We start from the raw sequence: 17,052 nt of genomic DNA, 5'->3' as shown, positions 1-17,052 counted from the left end.
AAAAAAAAAAGGGATAACTTATCGTAATTAAGCTTTAGAAAATAGCAATATCTTCTATCAAATTTGAGTTGATATCTAATAAATCAGAAAGATCCACTTAGCATGTTGATAAAAATAAAAGTATGCAGATAACATTAAAGTACCCAAAAAAGTTGCAAAGAGGGATATACTCCATGAATAAGATGAAGCATTTCTCTTCTATCGGGCCAGTTCGCTCCCCTTTCCTCATAGAACACCAGTCTAAAAAATAATCTACCGGTTTGTATATACTTCTCAAATAGACCCACCTATGGCTATGTTAAAAAAAATGGGTATAAGTATTCTAAATCATAGAATTTTGAAGTCTTTAATAAGAAGTAATAATAATTTAAAAAGATTAACATAAACATGAGAAGAAATAAATGAGGAATGGTTGGGATATCAGATTTTCAAGAGTAAAAATGATCAAGTTTCAGACAGAACAGATGCCCTGGAAAAGTGCAAAGCAAAAGTTCCAAGAAGCAGGCAACACCTCTATTGATTTTTGTCTTTATGTGGTAGCTTAGAGAGCAAGAAGCCATATGAATGATTCTAGAGATGTGATATTTCTGTAACCAATCCCAGAGGGTGCTAAAATGAAAAGAAAAGATGAGAAGAAAAAGGAAAAAATAAAGCGCTTATTGAGTTGATGGCTTTCCTTCTCTATACCAAATAATACAATTTTGAATCAAATTGACAACTCCTCACTTTTTTCTTTAGGGTCAGGGAAAAGCTATACCCAGCTACCTCCACAGGACTATGACTATTTTATTTCCTGTCGTCTGATTTTTTAACTCAGTGTCATTTTTTCCAAGGTCATTGCAAAGAACTTAAAGTCCATGTGAAGAGCCATTCTTTGACTAGCATGATTGCATTTGAGGGGCACATGATGGGGAAAGACTTTTCTTCATTATCTCTTATTATTTCCTTGAAATTTATTTGTCTAGATTCAGTATTCATTTTTTAAATATATATATTTATTTATTTATTGCTTTTGGGGGCCACACCCTGTGACTCTCAGGAGCTACTCCTGGCTATGCTCTCAAAAATTGCTCCTGACTTGGGGGACCATATGGGATATCAGAGGATGGAACCGCAATTCATTCTAGGTTAGCGCGCACAAGACAGATGCATTACTGCTTGAGCCAATGCTCTGGCCCCTTCATTTTTTTAATTTAATTTAATTTAACAATTTAGAGATTGGAGCCAAAGTGATAGCACAGCAGTAGGGCATTTGCCTTGCATGCAGCCTACCTAGGGTTTGATCTGTGGTGTAACATATGGTGCCCCAACCCTTCCAGGAGTGATTTCTGAGCACAGAGTCAGGAGTAACTCTTGAACACTCCTAAGTGTTTCCCCAAAACCATAAAAAAAAAGTTGAATGCTATTTTTAGGCATTTAGTTCAGAGTTAATCAGATTTCAGCTCAGTTTAGTATTCTCTTTTTTTTAAAAATTACATTTTCTGTTCTTTATTTAAACACCATACTAATTACATGATTACATGATTGTAGTTGGGTTTCAGTCATAAAAAGAACACCCCTTTATACCTTCCCACCACCAATGCCCCCCATCTCTCTTCTTTTCAACTTCACGATATTCTCTTTATGAAAATTTCTATATGTCATTTATTCAACAATATTTTTCATGTAATTTATGAGTATCTAGGAGTATACAAGATTAAGCCTGGAGTTTTGAGACAGAGAGATCAAAAAGAATAATTTCTCTCTCCCATGGTAGAAATATATCATTGCTAATAAAATGTTTGCTAAGGTTATTTTGCATATAAAGACATTATGATAGTATCATTTTTATTCTGAAGTGGCAATTTGAAGCACTGCCATTGCTTTGACTAGAAGATTAAAAGTCTGAAAACAAGAAGCATTTTGTCTGTTCATTTTCACAATATAACATTTTAATGGGGGGTTTTCTGAGGAGATAGGAAATGGAATTAAAATTTCAAAATATGTTTATAGGTTAAGTGGTTTTAACAATATGTATGTATTAAGTATAATTAGGAAGATACATGAAACGGTAAAAATGATGCAGTATTTGAGGATATAAAAATAATGCATGTAATATACATCAAAGCAAAATCATTTGATGATTTGTCAGAAAAGCTTGAACCACTATATTTGACACTTATATGCATGTATTATAAAAATATGACCCAAGGCTTATGCAAAACAGAGTTAATTACAAATGTACATTGTAGCATGCTTATAAGAGGAAAAGGCTGAAGGAGAATTTAAATAAAAGACAATTTATCCCCAAACCATGCTTATCATTACTTATTGCTTAGTTCTGTCTATAAATACCACCAGTTTGTTCCACATCATTGAGGACCCAGAGTATTAGAATTACATCGGCTGAAAATAAGATGAGGGTAGTCATGAAAATAACCATCAATGCCCCTCATATGATGGACATATGATAGAAATATTGGTTTGCATGTTGAAAAACAGGGTGGATGTTGGTCTGAAATTCATCTTGTCAATCTCTACTCATGGAAAATGTAATTGTGCTAGTCTCCACCCCAGCCAAAACCCATCTGTGACAAGTGTCAGGAACTCCCTCTCCTTCTAGATACTGAAAGTCTCTGATTCTGTAGATTCATGGTCTCCTGCAATGCATGTACAGAACTCTTAGAACTATTTTGTATTATCTTTCATTAACTACATCCACCATATGACAGTGGGATTTTGGCTAGTCACTCTAATATCTTAGGGTCGAGTCTCAACATTCAAACATGCATAGAACTCATTCATCCATGAGCACATGGATGCATCATGACAATCATTTCATTTAAGTGTGTTTTTATGTTGTATCTACAAATACGTGTGCATGAGTATATATGTAGATGTTTATATAGGTACACAAAGACTTTATGTTTCATACCTTAACTTTATCACATGAGCTGCTAATGGTTTCTCTGAGAAGTTGAGGAAGAAGAGTTCTTGCAGAATAATGAATGGCCTGAGGACTAAGTTTTTTCTAGTTCATATTTCATCTCTCCCTCCCTCGCCTTACTTCAACCCAAGTCACCTCTATTTCTGATCAGTATTTCTTGACCTGCTTCCTCCTTCTCATGCACTCACTGTCCCTTGTCAATCTCTTGCAGGGTCATTAGTATTTGTACTTCCTTTCAGAAGGCAAAATCATGACCAGTATAACAGAAGAAAATACTAGATTTACTTGTCTGAGTTTCAATTGGTAAATCCCTGATCATATTGACAATTTTCAGCACTGCATGTGGAGATGCAATGGTACCATTGTTACTACAGTTTCTGTTCTCTGTGGTTCTTCAGGTCTTATTCTTTCGGGGCTGAACAGCTGCCCAGAAAGGCTAAGAATAAAAATATCAAAGAAATACCTAGTCTCTGAGTGGTAAGAGGAAAGAAAAGCAGAACAATAAGAAAATAGGGTAAAACAGCTTGGGAAAAGCAGCAAGACAGAATGATACCCTGCAGATGGGAGAAAGAGGACTTTTTACTGAGGTTAATGAGGTAGCACGAGGCTCTGGTAACTGTGTTCTGGGGACCACCCTACCATGTTCTATCAGCCTCCTGGTCCCATTTGTCAGGTGCTGGGGGGACAGTTTTCTGGGGCAGTTAAATGTGAAGCCCAATGCTTCTCACACTGATCCCCTCGTCCCGCTGGAATAGTTACAATTTCAGTTTCCTACAGATCATTGCCCAGAAACATAATCTAAATGCCAGATCCTTTGTTAGAGATAGAAAGTTGCTATACAGAATCTTTCGAGTGCTTTCCCATGTTTTATCATGGCATTCTATCTACTTATCGTCCAGAACCAAAGCATTATCTATTAAAATTGTTAAAAAAAAAAGCTTTTAGTCAATATAGGGGATATGTTGATTAAATAAATTGAAGACAGCTGCTTAACAATAAACCAATAAAAATTAAATTAAAAAAATCATGTGCAAAAATCACTGAAAAAGCAAAAATAAGTAGAAGCTTATTGATGAGGCATGGATCAGTGGACATGCAAATCCTTCATGTTTACCAGCACATCCTCCAACTTCATTTTTTATAGTTAACATGATATAATATACACCATATTGTCTGTTGTTCCAGAAAGACAAGTGTACCTAGGAGAATCACACACAAAAGCACTGAGTCAAATCATGCATGTGCACAATTTTATTACATGTGATTTTATAATATATATCCTATATTATGTGTTTGTTGTGACTGATTTTAATTTTTTGCCCAAGGATTTTATTTGAAATGTGGCACTTAGAAAATAAACAATAAAATAGGAACCATGTTTTAAAAATTCAAATTCCTATGGATCCTTTTAGAATGATCTTAAGTGGACTGATTTCATAATGATGAATTGCTCAGTGAAATGTCAACCTGCAGTTTAATGTGGACCAACTTCACTTCTCAGTAAATATATGTCTAAAAGAGATGAAAGGAGTAAGAAAAGCCAGAATTTGGAAGTGGGGTGATGGAACCTATCTTCATGTCAGAGTCTGACCAACAGATCTAGTGGATGAGGGTTTCTTGGACAGTTAGAGATGGTCTATCCCCAAGAAAGGCCTGTATGTAAAATAGCTCAGAGGTATCTTTCCTGGAAGCATGAAGGCATTTTGGAACTACTGGGACCTTTATTGTATCAGTGCTTTATCTTTTAAATGGTGTGTTTATTTTGATAAAAAATTGAGCGAAAGAACTTGATATGCTTGTGCTCCCCAGTCTCATCTCTGTTGTGTGACTTAGCTTCCAAGGGAGGTAGATGGGCTGATAATTAGTTTCCCCATAAGGAGGATCAGGATGCACTTACCATCTAGATTATGAGGGTAACTGAGGGCTCTGAGATATGTTTGTTCTTTAGGACTCTATTTCCTTAATGGGCAAGGGTGGTGAACTTAGTCTCCTTGGGGATTTGCAACTCTGGGTTAGTACAGGAGGCCTGAGCTGACTTTTATTGAGGTTAGCTGTTAGTCCAAGTACAAGGTGCTCTGTGGCTCCACCTCTCTGGGATGATCTGGGATGTTCTCTGGCAGGTTATTGAAGAAGATAGAATAAGAATACTGAAAATGAATGCTCATGTAGCCTCCAAAGAACCTCTCCAATCATTTCTAAAGGTTCTACATGCCAAAAAGCCCATGGTCTTGCAAAAACTCAGGTTTTAAGAGGTGGATAAAGTTTCATTCTCTGTTAAAAATTGGCCAGAAAATTAGGGGCATGTTCACATGCTAATAAATCCCTGGAATAGAATAATTCAACCTACCAGAGAAGGAAGGTGAAACATCAGAGATGACTCTGTTGGGCAATGGTGAGCAGAGTGAGCCCATAGGAGGAAAACTCATCTCATCTCACTAAGGACCCCTGAATCATACGTGTCCATTCACATGTAGGTCATGGAAGAGTTTGGCTCTTCCTTTTCATGTTGGTGTGTGGAGAGAGATTGTGCTTCATGGCACATGAATTACCTGGGGACATGGTACCTGAGTACAGGTCAAACTGGCATGCATTTCCCCCTCCCCTGACCGCTAACCCAAGATCGGCTTTTCTATTTTCATGCAGGGCCATGCACATTCAAAGAAGCACAAAGATCTGAGTGAGTCTTTCTTTCTTCTCCCCCTTCCTCAGTACCCCAAAATAAAATCTGTTTGAATTTCAAAATAAAATATTGTTCTTTATTTCAGGACAGCTTCGGAGCATGTATGGCAGCCAACTAGAAAGAAGGAAAGAGAGAGCAGGACATCTAAGTCTAGCAGAGACAAATAATAGATGCCACCTGAAACCATTCTGACAGCAAAACTGTGAAGAGTTTATTCTAAGAGAGGAAGCAGCCAGGGACAGTGAGGACCAGTACATGGTTCTGATAACTGGGCTTGAAATTCTGCATCCCAGGTCACCTTTGCATGGTAAGGAGACAATTACCTGAGATATTGGATTAGCCCAACCCATCTCTTTTCCACCCCCAGCCCCCACATTCCAATCTGTGCTGTGCTGGACAAGAATCCAGGAGAGTAGGTAGTTGCTTTTTAGAAAACTGCTCACAGATTAGGCTCTATTTATAAGTTACTGTGCTATCACGCATTTATAAGTTAGATAGTTTTTTTTATAGGTTACATTGAGACCTAAATTGAGCTACAATAAAATACTTTCAAAAGAACCTGCCTATACTCTCCTAATTTTAGCTATTATTCCTGTGAAACACAAATTTATTTCTTTTGTTTTACAAATGACATTGTTCTAATTAGCACTCTTGATAATAAATGGGCAAAGTGTTAATTAGTTTAATTCTATTAAGTTAGAAACAAAATATTAATATATATAAATTCACATTACATATCTATTTAAAATTTTGGGCTTTAGTATTGAAAATGCATATTTTTAGAAAAAATATCAATTTAAGTTACATGACATTTCTTCTAATATATATGTTGTGGGTTAGGTAACAAATGTTCAGTTTTCTCATTGTTCTTCACTAAGTTTCTAATATTCAAAATGATCACTTTACTTTAAGTATCAAACCTTTAAATGGAAATATCTGTGTTTTGTTCTTTGGGCAATACCTATGATTTCCTGGGAGTTACTTCTTGCTCTGTTCATGACCAGGTCAGTGCCCTGATGCCTTGGGATACATTTGATGCTGAGGATAAGCTCTGTCCTGAGTGCCTAGCATGCCCTTGGCTCTTTAAGCTCTTTTGTCTTTTAAGTGATTGAAACATTATTTTGTTTCCCTCAAAATCACAGTTTATTTTATTTGAGTTTTGAGTCCCACCCAGTAGTGCTCAGAGCTTACCACTGATTCTTTGCTCAGGCATCCCTCCTGGAAGGGCTCAGGGATGAAAGAGACGGCTGGGGTTTGAACCTGAGTCAGCAATGTAAACAGTAAGCACCTTATTTTCTGTGGTAATATCTCTCCAGCTCTAAGATTCAGATACTAGTTGTCATAGAAAGAAAGACTTTAATCGGTGACCAATCACCCCATTATTGGCCCCACACACAAAAAAAGTCTATTTTCTCTGCAACACTGTGTAAACAAAGCATCCTCAGACCATAGTAGGGATACACAAGAACTGGGTTCTGGCCACCGCTTGGCTTCTGTATTCTTCTTCCTTAGACCCTCTAACTAACCTATACCTCACCCCTCACACACACATGCACACATCTCAGAAAGGAGCTATGCAGGTCTTTGGCCCAGTAGCAACTAGAGGCTGCACAGAATCAGCTCACATGGTTGCAATTTCAGACCAGACTTCTGTCAATGATCAGTGACCTGCTACCTAACTTGCTATCTCTTTTAAAGTGAGTACAAGTTCTTTCCCCTCCGGAAAGCGTGAAATTCAATGATACAGGATTGTCTTCTCTTGTCTTTGTAAGTGCTCATGAAATTTATATATAGAGGGGCTGGAGTAATAACATAGTGGATAATGTGTTGGCATTGCACATGGCGAACCTAAGTACAGTCCCCAATACTACATATGATCCCTGACCTCCACAAGGAGTGATCCCTACGGTTAAACCCAGAGTGCTGGTGAGCACCCCCCCCAAAAAAAAAATAAAAGGTTTACACAGATCTTGAAACAAACTGTTTTATAAACCAATTTCTTTATTTTTATCTCTCTTTATTTTCACATTTCCCTGCTGCATCTCTATACATTATTTTTCATCTTGGCTGAAACTCTCGTCAATGTCTAAGCATCAGCCAATTGGTAAACTTCTGTGCTTGGGCCCCCTTTAGTCTCTGTGTTATATACATCCTTGTTCTCAAATCATTAGTGTCCCCATCTAAACCAGATCTTAATGTATTGAAATCAGACACTGCCTTCCCTCTTTTTACTGAGCAAGATGCTAAAGCTTTGTTGTACAGTTGCTCTAGAGTTTGTTCCAGAATCAGTATTCCTTTTTGTTTGTTTGTGCCAGGGAGACGCGATATGACTTAGTAGGTGCAGGCAGGCCTTAATTATAGCAGCTGTGCTTGGGGCTCACTCCTAATGGCTCTCATGTGTACTTAATGCTTTGAGAGAGTTTGATTGGAACCAAGGTCAGCCATATGCAACAAAGTGCCTTAACCCCTTTGAAATTTCCCTAGTCCTCTGAAACTAGTCTTCATGTAACTCAACCTGGAAAAAGAGCTAAAAAATTAGATTGCTCTCATAAGTTATTGCTGTACTCTATACCTATGGAAAAATATTAAGATTGTATTTATTTTGTTATTACAGACAATTTTAATCAATGTTCTTTAAATTTGATCACTGATCTTTAATGGTCTCTCTAATATCATGTGAGGTGGGGGATGAAATATGCACGTTTCATGTGGAAATAATCTCAATTGAGGAGTAAAATCAAATTAAAATAAAAACATGTCTACTCATGAAAGAAAATCTTGTAATGTATTAACTAACTGATCATCACTCACAGTACAATGAATTCTATAAATTTTTTATTTTCCAGAATACATCTTTATTTCTATATTCTTCTTCTATATTACCTGAAGTATTAGTCTGTAGAAATTTAGGTAATTCCTGCTATTTAGAAGAAGGTCTACATCAGGATTGTTCATTTATAATTACTGGGGTATTGTCATGCTTCTGTATAGAGAAGACGTAAAAAAGAGAAGCAGAAAAGCAAAAGGACTTTATTTCGGGGAGAATATATTTATTTTAAAAACACCAACTTGCAAAAATATTCTCAGAGCATTTCAGAAAAAACTTTCAGTAGCAGTTCATTGAAAGGCCAGTTTAAGTTATTCAATTTCAGATTTCCAACAATCTCTTGACATTTATATATTGCCATAGCAGTAGAACAGTGAATATTTCCAAAGGGAGATAGAGAGGTTTGGGCGTGTAAGTGTTATAAAGGACAGTAGTTTTGCAATTTCAGATGGAGTCAATAAGTGTATTACCATGTAAGCAGTTTCCATGACAGAAACTCAATAATCACTTGTTTAACCCAGACGGTGCACTGTAGGGTTGTTCAAACCTTATAACCTATGTAGTAAAATTAGTCAAGTAGGACATATATCCAGTAACTTTATATTTCATTGAAGTAATTCAATTAAATATGTGGATATTCATGTGCACACAGTTCAGGTTTTTACTAACTTTTTGAAAAATCATTCAGGTGAAATTTATTCTAGTGATCAGCACACACTAGTTCCCTGTCAACAACAGTAATTATATAAATAGTAGATTATGAGAGAAAGGCTGGAGTAGAGAAAGGAATTATTTTTTCCCATGACCCGTAATTTGAATCTTCATGAAATCAACTTCCTGTTCAAGGGATCCTTGTCTCTTAGAAACAAAATTAAATGTGAGCATAAAATAAACTTCTGTATTCATTGGTTCATTGGGTACTCCCAGAAATCTTCTGATCCTACTGATTTATGGGGAAGAAGTCCAGCTGGAAGGAATTGAAAGTAATCTTACAAGAACTGTCGATCTAAAAAATAGGAGTCTATGGACAAGCTCCTTTGCAGAGATAAATATGAATCCTAGATATATTCTTTAAAGTACATTACATAGCATTCCTCTTTTATGCTAGACTGAGGTATTAAAGTTCCAGGAACAGACCAAGGCACAGTACAAAAATAAAACACTTCCTTTACATATGAGAAAACTAGGTTGATATTATGCACTCAGTATAGTTCCCTGAGCATTTTCAGGAGTGATCTCTTCAGCAAAGGGAGTCAGTGATCCCTGAATATATAACCCCAATCACAAATAAACATATTTAAAGGCAGGTTGTTGTAGTCAAAACAAAACATTTCATAGTAAGCCAATTACCTTCTAGATATAGCAATCATGTTATTACTGGACCAATATTTGTTAAAAAGAACATTTTTTCTTTGCCCCATTTCCCCTAAAAAGAACATTTTTAATATAAATATGTATGTTGAATAAGTGAAGATAAATATATATGTTGTAAATGTGAAATGTATTTTGTATTATATTTTAAGTCAAATGATATAAGTTTTAGCTCATATTTTTAATGTAAATTTATTTAGAACATAGGCTATTTTTGATAACAAAAGTCTGAAGTGGAACACTGCCAATATATTTTGAAAGGTTGACTCAATATCAATATGGTGTTATTTAAAAAACTATTATAAAATAGAGTTTTAGTGTTATATTAGTAAATAATATTTTAATAAATGTTTCAGTGTTCAAATCAGTAGTAATCAAAGTATCTAAAATTAATATAAAATGATTACATCTTGATAAATTATTATATTTAATTACTACTGTGCCTAATATAATTAGAGCAAGACATCATGCTATAAAATTCAAAAAATTATATATAATATGAAATTTGTAGACTATGGGTTAACTGAATAGCCAAATATTACTCTGATACTCTGGGTTAAAGAACAAAATCTACAGCTGTAAATGTATCTAATAGAATCTCAGTTATGTTTTACTATTTAGCTCCTTTGACAAACAAAGCTTGTATATAAAAAGCCATCTTATTGCTTATTTGTATATTTTAGATTATTGATATTTATATGATCAATTGGAATTAAATTAAAATTTATATTCTAAGTTAAAAAAGTTAAATGAAAATTTATATTCTAAGTAAAAAAAGTTAATCTGATAGACAAGCTAATATGTTTACAATATCAAATGTAATATATATCTGTTAAAATGCAGGCCATTTAGTGTTGCTATATTGTGGGTATCTCCTCACCCAACTTTTTTTTTCTTTTTTTGGTTTTTGGGCCACACCCTGCGGTGCTCAGGGGTTACTCCTTGCTGTCTGCTCAGAAATAGCTCCTGGCAGGCACAGGGGACCATATGGGACACCGGGATTCAAACCAACCACCTTTGGTCCTGGATCGGCTGCTTGCAAGGCAAGCACCGCTGTGCTATCCCACCTGAATGATCAGAACGGCCCACACCTGAAACAGGCGGGTAAAGGAGTTGGACTTGGGGGGAGAAAGGGATTAAGAAGGAGAGTTAGGGCCGGAGAGATATCATGGAGGTAAAGCATTTACCTTGCATGCAGAAGCACGGTGGTTCGAATCCCGGGCATCCCATATGGTCCCTCAAGCCTGCCAGGAGCAATTTCTGAGCGTAGAGCCAGGAGTAACCCCTGAGTGCTGCCGGGTGTGACCCCCCCCCCAAAAAAAAGAAGGAGAGTTGGAGAGAAATGTGTGGCGGAAGCAAAAATCAACAGCGAGAGTCAACTGAGGGATTCAGTATCAGATTCAGCACCCGCAATTAAGCATGGTCAAAGAAGCAGCAGCAGTAGCTTCAGCAAAGGGAGTTAGTCAGCTAGGAAACCTGGAAGAAGCAACTGAAAGAAAGACAGAGTCCCAGAGAGCCAGAAGGAGTAGAGAAGTGGCTGCTAGGAAAAGGCTTAGTATAGAAGCCATGTGAGGAAATGTACATAGCGGTGAGGACTGAAGTAAAGCTGGCTGACTCCTGGAACTTCATCTGACTGCTTTGTGAATCTCTCAGCCCACACCCTGCAACCTTAAGACCTGCCTGGCCAAAGGGGCTGAGGGAGCTGGTCTAGCTGAGAAAGGCCTCACCATCCCCCGACCAACAATGGGACTCCTTAAATTAAATTAAAGCAACACTATATTATTGACAGTGACAATGACAAGGGTGAGTAAATAAATACATATGATACCTAAATTTGAATCAAGTAGCCTTATCAAATTTAGCAAATTTCTCCCTTTTCCAGGTTCCAATTTAGTAACATTATGAAAGGAAAGGCAAATTCATAAATTTATTTTTTATCAAGGTCAATACTGATAAAAAAAGATTGAAATGATAAAATACTTCCCAGTCACATCACTTTTGAGCAAAGATTGACACAGTCATATAATGTTGGTTATAATTACTTTTTTACTTCAAGTAAATTATGCAAATCTAAACAATGTATGCCTTGATGATAAATATTTGGTGTCTTATGACCTATAATAAAAACACAGAAGTCAGTACTTGAAGATCGGGGATCCCCCCCCCACCCCCGCCTCCAGTGTCATTGTCCATTAACAACTAGTGCTTGCTTGTCCAAACACTTTAGTGCCTTGCCCTCAATGTCCTCTCTTTCCCTCTATTTCTGTCCTCCACACTTGGCTACACACACAGTTACCTCTTGTGACCCCCTGGTGTTTATCCTGCTTTGGTTCGCAGACTTTTGTCCTCTATAGCTTTGCTGGCTTGAAAATATTTCTTCACACATCACAATAACTGGATGGGTTAATATGGTTTACTACAGAGATGGATGAATACATGATTTTCAAGTACTTGAAAGTAAAAGGGAAACACATTCAACCATAACATTGAGAGAAAATTTATCCACATTATAATTTTACCACAAAATTTAATAGATTATCTACAACCACATTTTAAAGCCAGCTAATAGGCACTCATATAAATTACTAAAATATAAAAGGGATAATAATACATAGTATTGGGGGGCACACCCGGTGACACTCATGGGGTTACTCCTGGCTATGTGCTCAGAAATCTCTCCTGGCTTGGGGACCATATGGGATGCTGAGGGATGGAACTGCAGTACGTTGTAGGATAGCGTGTGCAAGGCAAATACCCTACCGCTGGGCCACAACTCTGGCCCCAATAATACATGGTTTTGAATAAGTTCCCTCTTTTGGTTTTTGGTCCACACCTGGCTGTCAGGGTTTTTTCCTAGTTCTGTGCACAAGGATTAATCTTGGCAGGGCTAGGGCAATTATGTTGGGTGCTAGGAATTGAACAATGGTTAGCTGAATGCAAGATAAGCAAGGTACCTGCTGTACTTTTGTTCCAGCCCTCTTTGGGAGTAAAACTATACAACATATTTAGCATTTATTGAAAATTTATAATTTAAAAAAATCTGAGATTACATATAAATTGGAAAAATTAATTATGGAATGGGTATGAACTAGAGTTTATTTAGAAGAGTATTAGTAACTTTGCTAAGTGTTTATGTTTTTGTATGGTTTTAAAGGTAAATTGACCTAGTTATTTACTAGATCATCTTTTATCGCATAATTATGCATTTCCTAGCTAAAATGAGACTGGCATTACTAATCAATAAGAATGTACTAACAAACACCTATTGTACTTGTTACACTCTTAGGAAGTGTGACTTAGTGGAGATATGAGTGTTTTCTTCCTTATATATTCCTTATACTTAAATCAGTTGCTGTTTCAGTTTTCTCTTGAATTTAAAGGAGTAAATTTCTTCCAGTTAAAATCTGGATAACACCATCAGTAAACCTTAAATTTCACAACATGTGTCCCAGGAATAAAATGAAGCACAATGAGTGAGGAAGATTATAAAGTATATTTTGGAAAAATAAATAAAATTACAGGGAAGCCAGGCCTATAGTACGATGGGTAGGGTACTTGACTTCCATGTAGTTGGTCTGAGTTTGATTTCTGCCAGCACATATTGGTTCCTGTTTCACATCAAGAGTGATCATTGAGCATAGAGCCAGGAGTAATCTCTGAGCAAATTCCATAGTGGAGAGTCTACCAAATCAAGCAAACAAACATAGAAGAGAAAAAAGAAAGGGCATCTTAAATATTTTATCCAATTTTTCAGGATTTGCTACAGAACTAGAAAATATTGCAGTAGAAATGTGTTTTAATCACTATGATAAAGTGACTGGGAGGGACAGGAACATGAAAGTTGTTTCTTCTCACCAACATTCATTCTTTCAGCTTTGTAAATTGCCTTGTACTTTTATAGGCTTCAAATAATTTTATTCATAGTAAATGATGTGATCTGCTTGCATTCATTCTACAAAACATCTCTCCTGTTCACAGGAGGCTGCTTTAAAACCACAGGGTTTGCAACCTTATATTTCAAATTATAGCTATTATAAGCACAGATCAAAAGACTCTTGGTGGAAAATTCCTCATTGCCCACAACATGTCTCTTGAATTCCCTCCATTTATGGGCTATGGACTCTAGAGCTTTCCAGCTGGATTTGCCCTTCGAGTTATTACTCTGCACAGCTCTGTGGAGAGAAAATGTGGAAGCAACTTTACCCAACCAGGCCCAATAACAACTTAATAAAAAAGCCATGTAACTTTTGAACACAAATGGCTAATCTGATTAACTTTTTGTAAAATTCGAATAAAAGTGCATGTGATTCAGTAAGCCCTGCCTGATCTGAAAGTGAAAATGTGTGACCTTAAGTTGCTGATACATGTCCTATAAATCTATCACATTTTGCTTTTTATTTTTGGAACCTAATGTATAGCTGTAAATGTATATATTTAGTAAGAGGGGAATAAATGGCCAAAGCCAATGAAACTGGAGAGATTTCTGCCTACAAATCTGAGCTCACAAGAACTGTGTGTAGGGGGATGGCAGAAGTAGTCCTTGGAATGCTAGTGTTGGAAGCAGAGACTTGGGAGTAGTGTTGGAGTGGTGCATTGAAATAGATTGAACACCATTAATAATCCCAGTAATTTGATAAAAAAATTATATATAATATTAGTACATCACATGTGATAGCCTTTAGATATTTTTATAAAAATAATTTTTGCTGGGGCCGGGAGGTGGCGCTAAAGGTAAGGTGCCTGCCTTACCTGCGCTAGCCTAGGAGGGACCGCGGTTCGATCCTCCGGCATCCCATATGGTCCCCCAAGCCAGGAGCGACTTCTGAGCGCATAGCCAGGAGTAACCCCTGAGCGTCACCGGGTGTGGCCCAAAAACCAAAAAAAAAAAAAAAATAATAATTTTTGCTATAAATTGTATTATTTTCCTCAAAGCTATTAGAATATTTCAGAATATTTCCTTGTTGATACAATGATCTTTAGGGCCTGAGAGACAGATATAGTGGTTAAAATGCTTGTACTACATGGTGGATCCCTGGCATTACATGACTTAAAACACTTAAAATAAAACAAATTCTGTCAGAAAAATCATGGCATTTGGGACCGTAGTGGTGGTGCAAGCGGTTAGGGCATTTGCCTTGCATGTGCTAACCTAGACGGACCACAGTTCGATCCCCCAGTGTCCCATATGGTTCCCCAAGCCATAAGTGATTTCTGAGTGCATAGCCAGGAGTAACACCTGAGTGTCATTGGGTGTGGACCAAAAAGAAAAAAAAAAAAAAGAAAATCACGGGCATTTGATTGTGTGTGGAGGTGGTTAATATATGAACTTAAATTTAAAAAGAATTTAAAATAACTTTCCTAGCAAATGTGTTAATAGTATATTCATGTAGAAAAATTAATGTTTCCAAAATCCAAGATTTTTGTTATTATTTTCTTATTCTTATTTTTATTATTTATTATGTATTGGATATGTGATTTTTCTTACTTATTTTCTAGTTTAATTTGATCATAAGTCAAGGGTTATTCTCATGTTTTCTTTTCTATTCTCATGTTTTGTTTTCACCTAATAAAGCATTTGCTATTAAAGAGGGAGCTGTTGACCAACCAGCTCCCAGGCTTTACCTGACATTCACCTTTCACCTGGATTTGCTTTGGTTTGTTGTTTTTAGAACTTGCCTTTTAGTCTAACACTCATATGCCTGGCTGATTGCACACAAGATGAAACTAAATTAAAGTTAACAAAAAAAAAATCCTAACAAGTCTTAGAGCCGTTAGTTTTTGTTTCTAATAAGCAGCAAAACAAACATGCATATTCACAAACATTGCATTAGTAGAGAAGTGCTAATTGAAAGATCACTAGAGTGATGGTGCCTTTTAAACAAAAGAAACAAAAACTGATAGAATTCATGAAGCAAACCATTGGAGTTTGAGAGAAAACATACTTAATACATCTGAACCAAGTCAAATGGGTAGAAAGAATAAAAATGTAAAAATTAGTTATAAAAGATGGTTTTTGTCTCACTTGCTACATAGAAATTTCTAGATGGTAAAAATGTTTGGAAGTTTTTCAGTAAACACTGTAGTCACAATGAGGCAGAATACTTATATATAGGGCATTACAACTCTATCCTTATTACTGTTGACTTTGGACATAATATTTACTCATCATGAGGAACCTTCATTCCTCCCCCACCCCTAATTTCCAGAGTGAAAATATTCTGTATATTTATGCTAACGCATTGAAATGTTCTTTGATTTGCAGCGATCTAACGAAGTTTACAGTTATAGACATCTAAATGTTTTCCATTAAATAAAAAGTTGATTTATGGCACCAATAAAAGTTCCAGCTTTGTCTGATCAAGAATACTTCAACTTATTAAAAAAAATTGGAAAGGAGATTGTCATAAAATGAGTGCGATATAGATGTATATATGATACATATGGTATATATGTATATGTGTTTAGTATTAATGTTTAGTATTTCAATATTCTTTTACAGATTAAACAGGCAAAGAATTTTAGCTAAATTTTAGAGCAACCACACATGAATAAAACCTTAAGTGGGCATGCACTTTAAACTTACAAAAAAATAACAGTACATTCAGCCAATCATACTGACTTCTAGTAGTTTTAAAGTATTGGCACAGGAGTAGTTGCTTATGAGAAATACTTTTTTAAGAAAATTAAAAAGAAAAGGCAGTCAGCTAATTGACTTTTTACCACACCAGTTCAAATGTTCCTCATTAGCTAATTTTCAATTGTCCTTGTCAAGAATGCCGTTTTGCTAAAGGGCTCTGTCAGCTAAAGAAGCTATTTGGAAAAATCCATCTTGGTGTCCAGAGCAATGTCTGTAAAACAAATCTCTAGAGCCATAGGCAGGATGGGGAGATACTCAAAAGTAAAAAGATCAAAACCAAAATAAATAAATAGATAGGTAGATAGATAGATAGATAGATATAAATAGATAGGTAGATAGACCATTGATAGATAGATAGATGGATAGATAAATAAAAAAGATTACTTTGTGCTGTTTTTTTTTTGTTTGTTTGTTTGTTTGTTTTCCTGCATAGGCTGTAGTGCTCATTGGATTTTTTGTTTGATATTTATTTTTGTATTGTTGTGGTGTTTTTCTTCCTTTTTTCCCTTTCTTCTCTCAAACTTATGTTGAGATCCAAGGACTTCTCCCATTTTCGGCTTATTTGATTTTTTGCCCCATTTTATTGCTTTTCTTTTCTTCAAACAGAACCA

This window comes from Suncus etruscus, chromosome 3 (assembly GCF_024139225.1).
Source record: "Suncus etruscus isolate mSunEtr1 chromosome 3, mSunEtr1.pri.cur, whole genome shotgun sequence".
In the NCBI taxonomy this organism is placed as follows: domain Eukaryota; kingdom Metazoa; phylum Chordata; class Mammalia; order Eulipotyphla; family Soricidae; genus Suncus; species Suncus etruscus.
Note: the sequence above shows the minus strand (reverse complement) of the source record.